We start from the raw sequence: 11,495 nt of genomic DNA, 5'->3' as shown, positions 1-11,495 counted from the left end.
TTTAGAGTAAATTCTACATTCTTTTAAGTCCTCTCCTCAAAGAGGCAAAACTTTAGTTGTGGCTTGGCTGAACCCAAATCAGCTTAAGGGTCATTCTCTTGCCTGATCAGCAAGAAGAAGTGATCTAATATCCCTGTCTATTGGTATGTAAAGATACATCATAAACCAATAGAAATAGGGAGAAGGTAACTGGACCTAGTTAAACGAGTCGGAGCCACCACACCAAATGGAAAAGGAGCTGCTTTAAGGTCCGGACCGGGTGGTTATCCCCCAATGTTGTTGCAGCGATTTTTGAGGCATCAACACCTGGGAGATCTTGGAAAGAGCAGGGTGGCTGACTTATCTCAACCGCTTGCAGGAGTCTAACGAAACAGTGGCAATTGAATTCCTGCAGAATCTGCAAGAGGATTACTCCATAGTAAGGGGGAGATAGATAGCAGTCACCGATGATATAATCGCAAAAGTCTTGGGACTACCAGCCACCGGACTTGTATGGACACTAAAAAAGGAAAGACTACAGAAGATTATAGAAATCTTCTAGGACGAAGGCCAGAGCTTGACTATTAAAGGGAAGGGAGTTCTGCCAGCAACGCTAGGAGTGCCCTGGGCAGAATTAGCAAGAACCGTGCAAAGCTACATCACTTGCGAGGGTAGAAAAGATGTGGTAAGACCACGACATCTTAAACTCTTAGCTGTTGTAAAGCAGAAATGCTCTGTAAATCTTCCTGCACTTTTGAATTCATTACTTCATGACGTTGCACGAAGCTTAAAAAAGGCACATCATGTAGAGTCAGTTGTCAGTCACCACGGGTTAATTTGATTAATTGTTAGTCATAGCCTCACCCAGCAGCAAAGCAGCTGGGAAGAGCTAATCGCAATAATTGAGGGAAGGGTGATAGCACCATCCCCAAAATGTAAGCATACTACCAGCACACCAGAACGTCCGGAAAAACGTAGAGAATTAGTAAAACAAAAACATGTTGCTAGTACATCCGAACGTCCAGAAACACGTCAGGAATCGACAAAGCGTAAGCATGCCACCGGTACACCCGAATAGCTAGAGAAACACAAAAAATTAGTCTAGTTCGCTCGGATACGAGGAAGGCTGGAAAAGATCCAGGAAAGCACCAGCCAGCCAGTAGAAATTGAGGACGAGCAATCCTCACAGCCAGAAGTAGAAGTAGAGCAAGCTGAAGGAGAAGAGAAAGAAGAGGTCGAGCAATCTGAAGAGGAAAATGAGGAAGAAGCTGATCATTCCGAAACAAAAGTTGAGCATTCTGAGGCAGAAGCTGAACAATCCAAGCAGGAGGAGGAAATGGATAGCAGGAAGGTAGCCCACCACACGACCCAGTAGGAGAAGATGAATTGGCCGCAGTTTTGGCCAATATGGATAAGTATGGCCAACCTTCCAGTCCAACAGACCTCCACGACAAACCCCAACAGGAAAATGCATCTGAAAAACCACATGCAGAAGAGGTAGAAGAAGGAAATCTGCCTGTTCATGATGAAGAAGAGATAAGAGATACTGAACAAGAACAATCCATTCCTAAAGCACCAGAGGAAATTCCGGAGGAAGTAGGAGCAGAAAAAAAAGTTGCCCTGGAAGTGACGGAACCAGTTAAGGTTCCCACCCCAGAACAGCCAAAGCAGAACAGTGAAGAAACACCCCAGGAGAAAGATCCAGGGACTAGTCACGGCCCAAACCGCAGCAGACAGCCTGCTGTTCCTTCTAATGAAACACTGGAAATTAAGGAATTACGAAAGGAACAACAGAGATTATTGAGCATAATAGCCCAGCTCCACCAGCAAATCGGGATCCTGAAAGCAAGGCAGAGGGTAGGGAAGACCGCAGGGAAGAAAAAGGTGACTATTCCAATGAAACTCCACAAGGAAAAAAGGCAGAGGACTAAAAATTGCCCTGTTGTTCAAAACCCTACTGAAAATCCAGTTGCTATTCCAAATGATGCTGAGGAACAGACTGTTGTTCGATTTGAAAAGGAACAGCAGCAAACTGATATTCATGTTAAAATAGAAATCGATGATATGATAACTTGCGACAAGGAAATCCAGATGGAGGCACCACCCTCAGGGGTGATAAGGGTTCTGAACTCAAAACAACGAAATAAGAAAGTTCAGGTAAAACTTCCGGCCTCCACTGCTGCATGGAGAAGAGATCCAAAGATAGTAACCTTGTGCAAGGGATTGAAACAGGCTCAGCAAGAAGCAAAAAAGCTTAGAGAGCAAACGGTCCCCCGCGAGAAGTATGAAGAACTACAACAGCAACTAAGGAACGTCAATCAATCTGAAAGCCAGGCCTTTGAAGGATGGCGGAAGGAACAAGAGAAAGTTGCAAAGGTAACTCGTAGGCTAGATATTGTTATCAAGCAGATGGATACCTTGTGTTCTTTATACAATGACGTTTTAGCATGTAGGGCCCCTGCCAAAAACTACGCTCTGTTTTTACCGGAACGGTATTTACAATTAAAAATAAAAGCTGTTAAAGCAGGCGCCCCCATACAAATTAACACTTTCAATGACTTTATAGACTGCTGTAAACATTACGGGGTGAAGGTCCAGAGATTGCTGTGTGAATTCTATTTGCATAACCTCGTGCTAGATCAGGAGACTGAGCTGAACCCTGGCCCTTTTGTTGGAGATATCCAATTGCAATCATTCATCTCATTCGGGGTTAATCAGATTAAATGGCTCAAAGCCTATAATACTTTCCAGAGGCATGAAAATGGCCTAGATTTGTGGGTAAGGGCTGAGCCTAGGGACCCAGTGCAGTTGTGGAAAGCACATAGAAACCTCATGAGAACTCCAGGTGTTATTGAAACATTAGGACCCATGCATGAGGCACTCATTCGACCAAGTTTATAATATTTTCTTTCTATCAAAGACCTCGCCATTGATGCAGCCAAATTTCGGTACCAAATCTCTAATCCAAACATCCAGCTCAGGGAACCGTTTAAGTATGAGAGTTTTGAATTAGCTGCCAACCGTTTGAACCTCTATGGCGAAGGAATTTTGAGAGCAGGGCCATCTTGGTTAGGATATAGATTCAGCAGTCCAATTATTTGGCACCCTGCACCCGGATATCAAGCCCTGTATGAGATGCCTGAGGGTCAAACAGGCCAGTTCTTTGACTACCTAGTTACTCATCACGGCTGTAGGCCTCCGCATGAGATTCCTTCTCCATCCTATTCTCTCACTGTATTGCATGTCAACTACAACATTTTCATGAGGGCATGAAACAGGGTAAGCAGGGGGTTGTGTGGAGTACTAAAAAGGTATGTTTTTTATGATCATTTCAGTGGCTTTTCAGTAGAACTTGTGAACCTTTTTGCATCATGAACTTGGAAAACAATAAAGAATTATAACAAAACATGTGAGATTAATATGCAAGACTTAACCGTTGATAGTTGTCATTCTCCTGTGCAGGAAAGGGTGAAAATGAGGAGTTTCTATTCCAAAGAGAAAGACAAGAACAAGGTAACTACTGTCCCTTTGACAGCGGATCGAGTGCAAACAAGGCTAAGCAGATCAAAGCAAACCGGCCCGGAAAAGGAGGAGAAGACACCAGCTCGGCGGAGGAGAAAAAAGATGATTGAGGATTAACAGTTTGACGAATCCCTCAGGATCTTTGATCCTGAGGGATCACTGCTTTATCTATATTGTTACTTAGACATCTCCACAGTCACCTTTATATAAAGATATAGCACTGTTAGCTTTGGGGGATTATGCTTTTATGTAATTTTTTGTTAAAGATCAAACTTTGATCATCGAGTCTCGTTGAGAACTGGTTCATTGTACTTTTGTTTTATGCATTAATACAAACTTGGTGATTATCTTATCTCTGCATCTGGAATAACTTAAAGCAGTGTACCCTTGGAGGCTAAGGGCCCGGCCCCGGAGGACACTTTCTTCAGTATCACTACGGTTTTATTTCTGCGTGATTTGCTTATCGTCATTATTTGGTAATCTGATATACTTTATAAGTTGACATCACATGCTCTGTGAAAGATTAAGTAATTAAGGTTTTTATAGACAAAACTGTTGTATTGACTCTGCATTATATTACTGATCCTTTCAGAGTTGGTTGAATGTTATTAGTCTTGACCGAATATTATTACTGTTCTATTACAGAGCTTTTGTGCTGAACATTCATGTTATAGAATTCATCCAAAATTTGTGTTCTTTACGATTGTTGGATTCAGAAGTAATGTTGTTCTATTTTGAAACGCAGTCGTATTCTTGTTAATTAAGATTGATGCTCGATCAGATTACTCTTCAAGCGTGTTGTGCATATATATGATTTCCAAACGCTGTTCCATAACTTATCAGTAATTAGTGTTGTTCTATTAGTGCGTGCTGCTTGATTTGCCTTAAGAGTGAAAGATCGTAGTGCATTTGAGTTAGTAGATTAATTTTGATTACTACTCGCGAGACTTAGTTGTTTGATTGATGTTCCATTTCAGAATTGCTATTCCATTTTAGCATTGCTGTTCCATTTCAAAATTGTTGTTCCATTTTAGCATTGCTGTTCCATTTCAGATTTGCTATTCGATTTCTTATTTGTTGTTCCATTTTTCTATTTGTAGTTTTATTTACTCGTATTTGTTGTTTTGGTGTGAGAGACGATCTGTGGCTGTAGTGAGCCTCGGCATTTACTGTCTAGCTCCCAGACCCGTGGTCCATGCTCTAATTTCCTTTCCATCAGTTTCCAAAGGGATGGGTTATCACTGCCAAACCCTTGACTGATAAGTTTCCGAGTTTTCTAAGTGTGTGATTTATTCCTTTGAAGTAACTTAGTTATAAACAAGCATCCATTTACTCTTGTATTTTTGAATGCTGTACTACTAGCATTACTCTGACAAATGATAGCCTCAGACTGAGACACTGTTTGAAATAACAAAACGCTCCTGGATTGACATATTAATGTGAGGTAATTAGAGGTGAAAGAGACCCTTTTTATAGCTCCACACCATGTCTAAGTGTTGTTCACATGGAACTTTTCCCCACTTCAGTCTTCAAAGTTCTCATTTGAATATTTTCTAGTACCACCAAGATCTCCACCAGGGGCTGATCCACCCAAGCTCATGCTTGATTTTTCTCAACGAAAACACTGTCCTCAAACTCATTGAAGCTAGGAAATTGCTCTGACGGTCGAGTAATGTTGTGCACTTTAGCACCATCCATTTTCGGGGATAGCTGATTCAATAGGTGAGTTGTTAAACACTCCTTAGTGGATTTTGACTTCCGTGACCACTGTCCTACTATCTTAATCAACCAACACGCTTTGTGGGATCTATGTTAGCATGCAATTGGACATTGTAACTTGACTTTCGGTTCATCCCACATCACCAATTCTACTTACCAAAAATGGCCCACTTAGGGCTCTTAATTCCATGGCACGACTCAATGGAGCATCCACACCCTCTTACCTATTTAAAGTTTGAGAATAGGACAAGGGAATTACACCCCTGATGCCACTAATCATTTTCTTTACTTGATAAAACTCACGCTTGAGCTCCAGCTATCCCAAGGGAAACTTCGAAGCAAACCATCTACTAGATGGTTCGATTAGTCTTTCGCCCTTATACCAAAGTAAGATGAACGATTTGCACATTAGTTTCGCTATGAGCCTCCACCAGATTTTCCTCTGGATTCACCCTCCTTAGGCATAGCTTACCATATTTTGGGTCCCAACAGGTCTACTCACACTTGAACCCTTTGCATAAGCTCAAGGTTAGTCGACGATGCACCCCCTAGAGAGGGGATCTTAACCATCAACTTCCTTACGCCTCATAGATTTTCAAAACCACTAACTCACACACATGTTAGACTCCTTGGTTTGTGTTTTAAGACAGGTTGAATGGAAATCCTGCCAACCAACACCACGACCACATAGGTGCACATGGCCCACCACAAGGGCACATGCATTGTTCCTCGACCACCGCAATGACAAATCAATAGGTAGTAGTTTTCCCACCCTTGTGACGATGCAGTAACCCATGTTGGTTTGCACCTCAAGTCGAATGGTAGACTAGCCTGAGCCATTCCACATTTGATCAAGACACATCGACAACCTCCATCAGCTTCCCTCCTGGCAATTTCAATCACTCTTTAACTCTCTTTTCAAAGTCCTTTTCATCTTTCCCTCACGGTACTTGTTCAATATTAGTCTGTCACTCATATTTAGCATTGGACAAAATTTACCACCCAATTAGGGCTGCATTCCCAAACAACCTAACTTGCCGACAATGCCTCGTGATGCAGTAGGGTCACGGCCCAACGGGGTTATAACCCTCTTAGGCGACTGCTTCAAAGGGACTTGGCTCAGGCCCACCACTGAGGATGCTTCTACAAACTACAGTTCAGGTGATGTTGTCGCTCAATTTTCATGATGGGCTCTTCCTGGTTCACCCACCGCTACTAGGGGAATCCTTGTAAGTTTCTTTTCCTCTACTTAATTATATGCTTAGACTCAATGGGTGTTCTTGCCTGTGTTGAGGTCGCAAGTTGGACCAAAATCTTCCCTACCTGATCAGAGGACAAGAGAGGGAAAAGCATGTTTGAGTGCTGCCACACAAATCCTGCATCATCGAACACTGACTTCCCATCCAATGGGACAATATCATTGCTACCCAATGCATGCCACGAAACATCGCTTCAGGTATTTAAGCCAACCGCACCACATTGGGCACAAACGACCATATCTGCTACTCCCTAACATATTACAGGGAGCATGTTTGAATGGGATGTGATGCCCATACAAACAATGCCTCGACCAAGGCCTAGGGTGCAAATTTCATTCAAAAACTCGATGATTAATGGGATTCTATAATTCACACTAAGTATCACATTTCACTACATTCTTCATTGTAACAAGAGCTAAGGTATCCATTGCCGAGAGTCATTTCCACGTATTATCAGCAGATCCTTCATAGCACTGAATAGGGGAATCCCCCATGACAAATGTAATGCTAAGGACCAAAATGTGGAAAGGAAGAAAAACACATGAAAGAAAGAGAAACACCGGTGTCTACCCCTCAAAGGGGGAGGTTCAAATAAAGAACAATCTTCCTGAGCCCCATGCCCTCCCAAAAATGGGGGATATGCATGGAACAATAATCAATACGGACTAGGGTGGCCACCCTGGGAGCTCCCACTACTTTTAATCCTTCCCAAACACTATTCCACAACAGTTCCTCCTTTTCTCTATAAAGCTAGGGACCGAAAGGAAGAATAGAAGAAAACAAGTTGAAATAAATAGAGATCAAACGTGGCTACTAACTCACATGAGGAGTCTCAAACAAATCACAATCCTTCCAAGCCTCGTGCCTTCACAAAAAGGGGGGAATTGAAGGGGACGACAATCGAGAAGGACTAGGGTGGCCACCCCGAGAGCTCAAAATGTATTTCTTCCTTCTTGAACACCAATCCACAACAATCCCACCTTTTCTCCATAAAGCTATGGGCCAAAAGGAATAAAGGAAGAAAACAACATGAAAGAAAGAAATATCAAATGTGGCTACCAGATCATAAGGGGAGGCTGAAATAGAGAACAAGATTACCCAACCCCATGCCTTAACAAAAAGGGGGGAACTACAGGGGATGACCATTGAGAAGGACTAGGGTGGCCACCTGGGAGCTCACACTACATTTCGTCCTTCCTGAACAACAATCCACAACAATGCCACCTTCTCTCTATAAAGCTAGTGGCCAAAAGGAAGAAGGGAAAAAAAAAGATGAGATAAAGAGATATCAAATGTGGTTATTGTTACACAACATTTTGTCACTGTCCCTGCACTCCTCGTTCCCTGATCCTGGAGGACCTATAAGGTGAAACCCGCATGCTTGTCCTTCATGAATAAACTGTCATTGTGTCCCTCTTCATGAGCCAATCATTTCCCTTTCGCACAATTTCCCCTGAAACTTATGTTTTTCCCAGTTTACAAGACGGTTCTAATGGCCTCTGTCTTCCCCGTGTCGATGTGTAGAGATTAGCACTACTCCTCAGATTGACTAGAGTGACTGAGTTGTGTTCTAGTCGTTTTGGTCCTGTTATGGAAAACTTTTTAAATTAGCACCGAAGCTTCCAACTCTAGAAGGTCCGTAACAGAAGTCTCGTAAATGGTTTGGCTAGATGGGGTTGAGGATGACAGTTTGGGCTCCTTTCCCATATAATGATATAACTACCTCAAGGGATAAGTCCTTCTCCCATGAGAAGAGGATCCATATCCCATCCATATTTGCTATATAAAGCTCCCTTCTTCCCAAGCACAAACTAGTGTGATTGTTATAGTTGCGAAGTTTTGATGCTATTTTGGTTTGGAGTAGACAAGCAAGCTATTACTAGTTGTACATCTCTAGTTGTCTGAGGGATAAGTGTTTTTTTTGTTTGGAGTGAAGCCTAAAGGGAAGAGCTTTAAAACTATTATTGTTTGAATCCATCACAGAATGCTAGCAAAAGTGTGTGGGAACCGGGTCTTGTCAGAGGAAGACTGCAACGTCAAGACGAATGGTTGTAATCTCTCTTTGATATTAATATATGAAATTATTGATTTATTTTCTACATGTTTTGTAATATTACATATTCATGTCTTAATGTTTCTTGACTTTTTAAGTAGGTTGAATTGAAATTTGCCTATTATTATGTTTGTATGTTGTTGTTGTTTACTTGTTTCAGGAGCTTGAAGAAGGAAGCGAGAGATTGCTGGAGAAAGCAAGCGAGGACATCATTAAGTAGGATAAGCGACCAAGAGGTAGGCCCTCTTGGTTGATTCTAATCTATGTAAATATTCAATAGAATTTATTTGTTGTGGCTAGACCCATTATCAGGCTAGAGAAATTCGTTCGTATCCGCACTTATAATTTTACTTCAACACTCATTGGCCACTCCACTAGGGGTTCCAATCCTCCTGTTTGTTTTGGATTTCATGATTTCGTGAGAGCTTTTCTAGTTCCACTTTTTCCCTCTAGTTCTATTTCTTTTCTCCCGCTTATTGGCCTAGGTCTAAAATTCATAGTAGAAAATTTGGTCCCTGTTTTTCAATTCTTTTATTTTCCCTTACCTACATCATCCAACGCACTTAATCCGATGACATTCATGTTGACCAGCACGAATTGCTGAGAAATAGTCGCACCGACCACCTCTGGTGCTTGTTGTTAGTTAGCAAGTCATGCTTATGCCTGTAACTGATGATTAGGGCTTGACCCCAACCTTGGCTAGTGTTTTATGCTCTTTTGGTTTTGACCCCGTAAGATTTTTGGACCATTTTCTCCTTGATTAGAAATCTACTTTTCATTTGGTTGTTTTATTGTTGGCTTGTCATCTTTCTACTTGATTGATTGAGTCATTGAGTGGCCAGTGACACTAGGGAATCTAGTTGGTTGCCCATTTATCAATTTGTGAACTCACTACGTCGAGTTGTAGGTGTTTTTATCCTTTGCATTTGTTTTTGGTCCTTTTTTTATGACTTTGACCTCTTTTTGCACAAGTTTGAAAAAATTTTGTTTACTTGTCTAAACACTTCTTTTCCAGCATAGATTACATTGTTGGTGTTATGTTTGGTAAATTTGGTGTTTCATTGATTTGAATGAACTTCTATTTTCATGTTTTAATCTATTTGAAGAGCTTATTTTCTTGACAACTTTTTCACTAAAATAATGTATGTGAAAAGTTTGTTTCGTTGTTTCATGAAAAATTATGAAATTCTAGCTTGTTGCATCATTATGTTATGATAATTTGCATCTTTTAAAAGATGAGAATTGCATCAGCATTTGAAAAAGGAAGAGAATTGTTTTTTTGAAAGGACTAATAGATAAGTGCTTGTCAGGAAATTAGGAATTGGAATGCATTGTTCATTAGTTTATTTTTTTGGAAAAGTAAGGCAGAAAAAGATCATTTCGTTTTCAGTTGCTTAGTTGCTTGAATTTTATTGAGTAGTTTCTACCATCTCTAGTGTAATCATTTCATTGAATTGAAAGGGTCTTGTCTCATTTAGTTGCATTTAATGTTTTTCGAGTAGCATCACTAAGACGTGAAAATTTAAACTTAACTCAAGATCAAATTTAAAATGAATTCAATTAACCTAATGCGCATTTGACATTAACGATCATATCTAGAAGGTCAAGGCTAGAGACATGTTCCAACATCTTTAAACCTAGCAGTTGTCATTAGCTTCGACATTAGACTGTACTAGTATGGATTTGTGCTCCTCGTACCATCAAGCATATAATGGAAAACCCCACTAGGTTGAAATCATTTTAGCCTTAGGAAGCCGAGTCGGCTACCTTGTGAATGTGATACACCGAACAAAAAATTCAGGGAGATTGCCTCCTTGTACTTCTTGGTTCGCTAGGAGGTATTCTGTAGTTCACGATTGCCTGGTAATCCTATTTACCTAGATCATCTGGAGCAATCATTTGATATTTTTGAATCATTAAACTTAAAAGATCATTTGAGCACTTGTCCTTTCGAACTCATTTCCAATGGAAAGTGATAGAGTCATCTTTGCCTCTTTCTCGACTCTTGAAAAATGAAATAACATTAGTCTTTTATGAGTCTTAATAATAGATTGCCCATGGTCCAAAACATCCTATTAGTCTTTATGACCAAATCGTGAGTTCCCTTAAAAGTGAATTTTAAAGCCTTGAAGTTATTTTTTTTGTTGACTAAGACAAGGTCATCGTGGCTGAACCATCTAGTTCACCAAATTCCTCTTCCTCTCCTCTATTTGAAAGATTGTATGAGGAGCCATTTCCTGAGTTATCAGAGTCACTCGAGGACCAAAATTTTGAACTTGTAATTGTTTTGAGTGTTCAACCATTGTCATCTCATCCTCCGCCTACTTTCTATATAGGGTCATATACTGATCTTGGCCCTGAATCTTTGGACAACCCCATTCAAACTCCAGAGAACTCGCTGAACACTGACTACCAGCTTGTACTGATTATCTATCCTTCGAACACTTTGTTTGATGTTGTTGAGATATCATCGCAACATCCTTATAGCCTGTACAACTAGCCAAGTTTTCCTTTGGAACTATCCCCCAATACACGTTTTGCAATTCGTCGTTGTTTGTTTTAAGACATGGAACCCGAAGGCGATGCTCTAGTCACATCTTTAGATTAGTCTGAGGTTTCTACTCCACACACTCTTGAGGGGGAAGAATTGCAATTACAGTCTCCTCCCGAGGGTTTCCAGTTTTTGGATGGTATTCCCACCAGTTTTCCACCCAACTATGTGTCTTTGGGGAACTTAGTTTCAGGCACACCTAGTGCCTCATCACTTTACCATAATCCTGTATGGGCATCAGGCATTAGGCCTACACCAATTTTGTTCATCACAAACATGAATTCCCAATAGGTTGTTACTTCAATCCTGGTGCAACCTACCATTCTGAATACTCTTGTATCATCGATCCTAGTTACACATTAGTCCCAACTGGAAGTTTCAAAGATTGTATTTGTTAGTTCCTTTGTCCCAT

At 40.9% G+C, this 11,495-nt stretch overlaps 2 pseudogenes; both read right to left on the bottom strand.

Moving 5' to 3' along the window:
• Positions 1-4,916: 4,916 nt before the first annotated feature.
• LOC149157466 (25S ribosomal RNA) lies at positions 4,917-6,518 on the bottom strand (annotated as a pseudogene).
• A 246-nt stretch (positions 6,519-6,764) lies between these two features.
• On the bottom strand, positions 6,765-6,918 carry LOC149157465 (5.8S ribosomal RNA; annotated as a pseudogene).
• Between the last annotated feature and the right edge of the window lie 4,577 nt (positions 6,919-11,495).

Source organism: Pinus tabuliformis, chromosome 5_2, assembly GCF_031772625.1.
Source record: "Pinus tabuliformis cultivar Carrire ecotype Pingquan chromosome 5_2, CPIR1, whole genome shotgun sequence".
In the NCBI taxonomy this organism is placed as follows: Eukaryota; Viridiplantae; Streptophyta; class Pinopsida; order Pinales; family Pinaceae; genus Pinus; species Pinus tabuliformis.
Note: the sequence above shows the minus strand (reverse complement) of the source record. Positions and strands in the feature narration are given on the sequence as shown.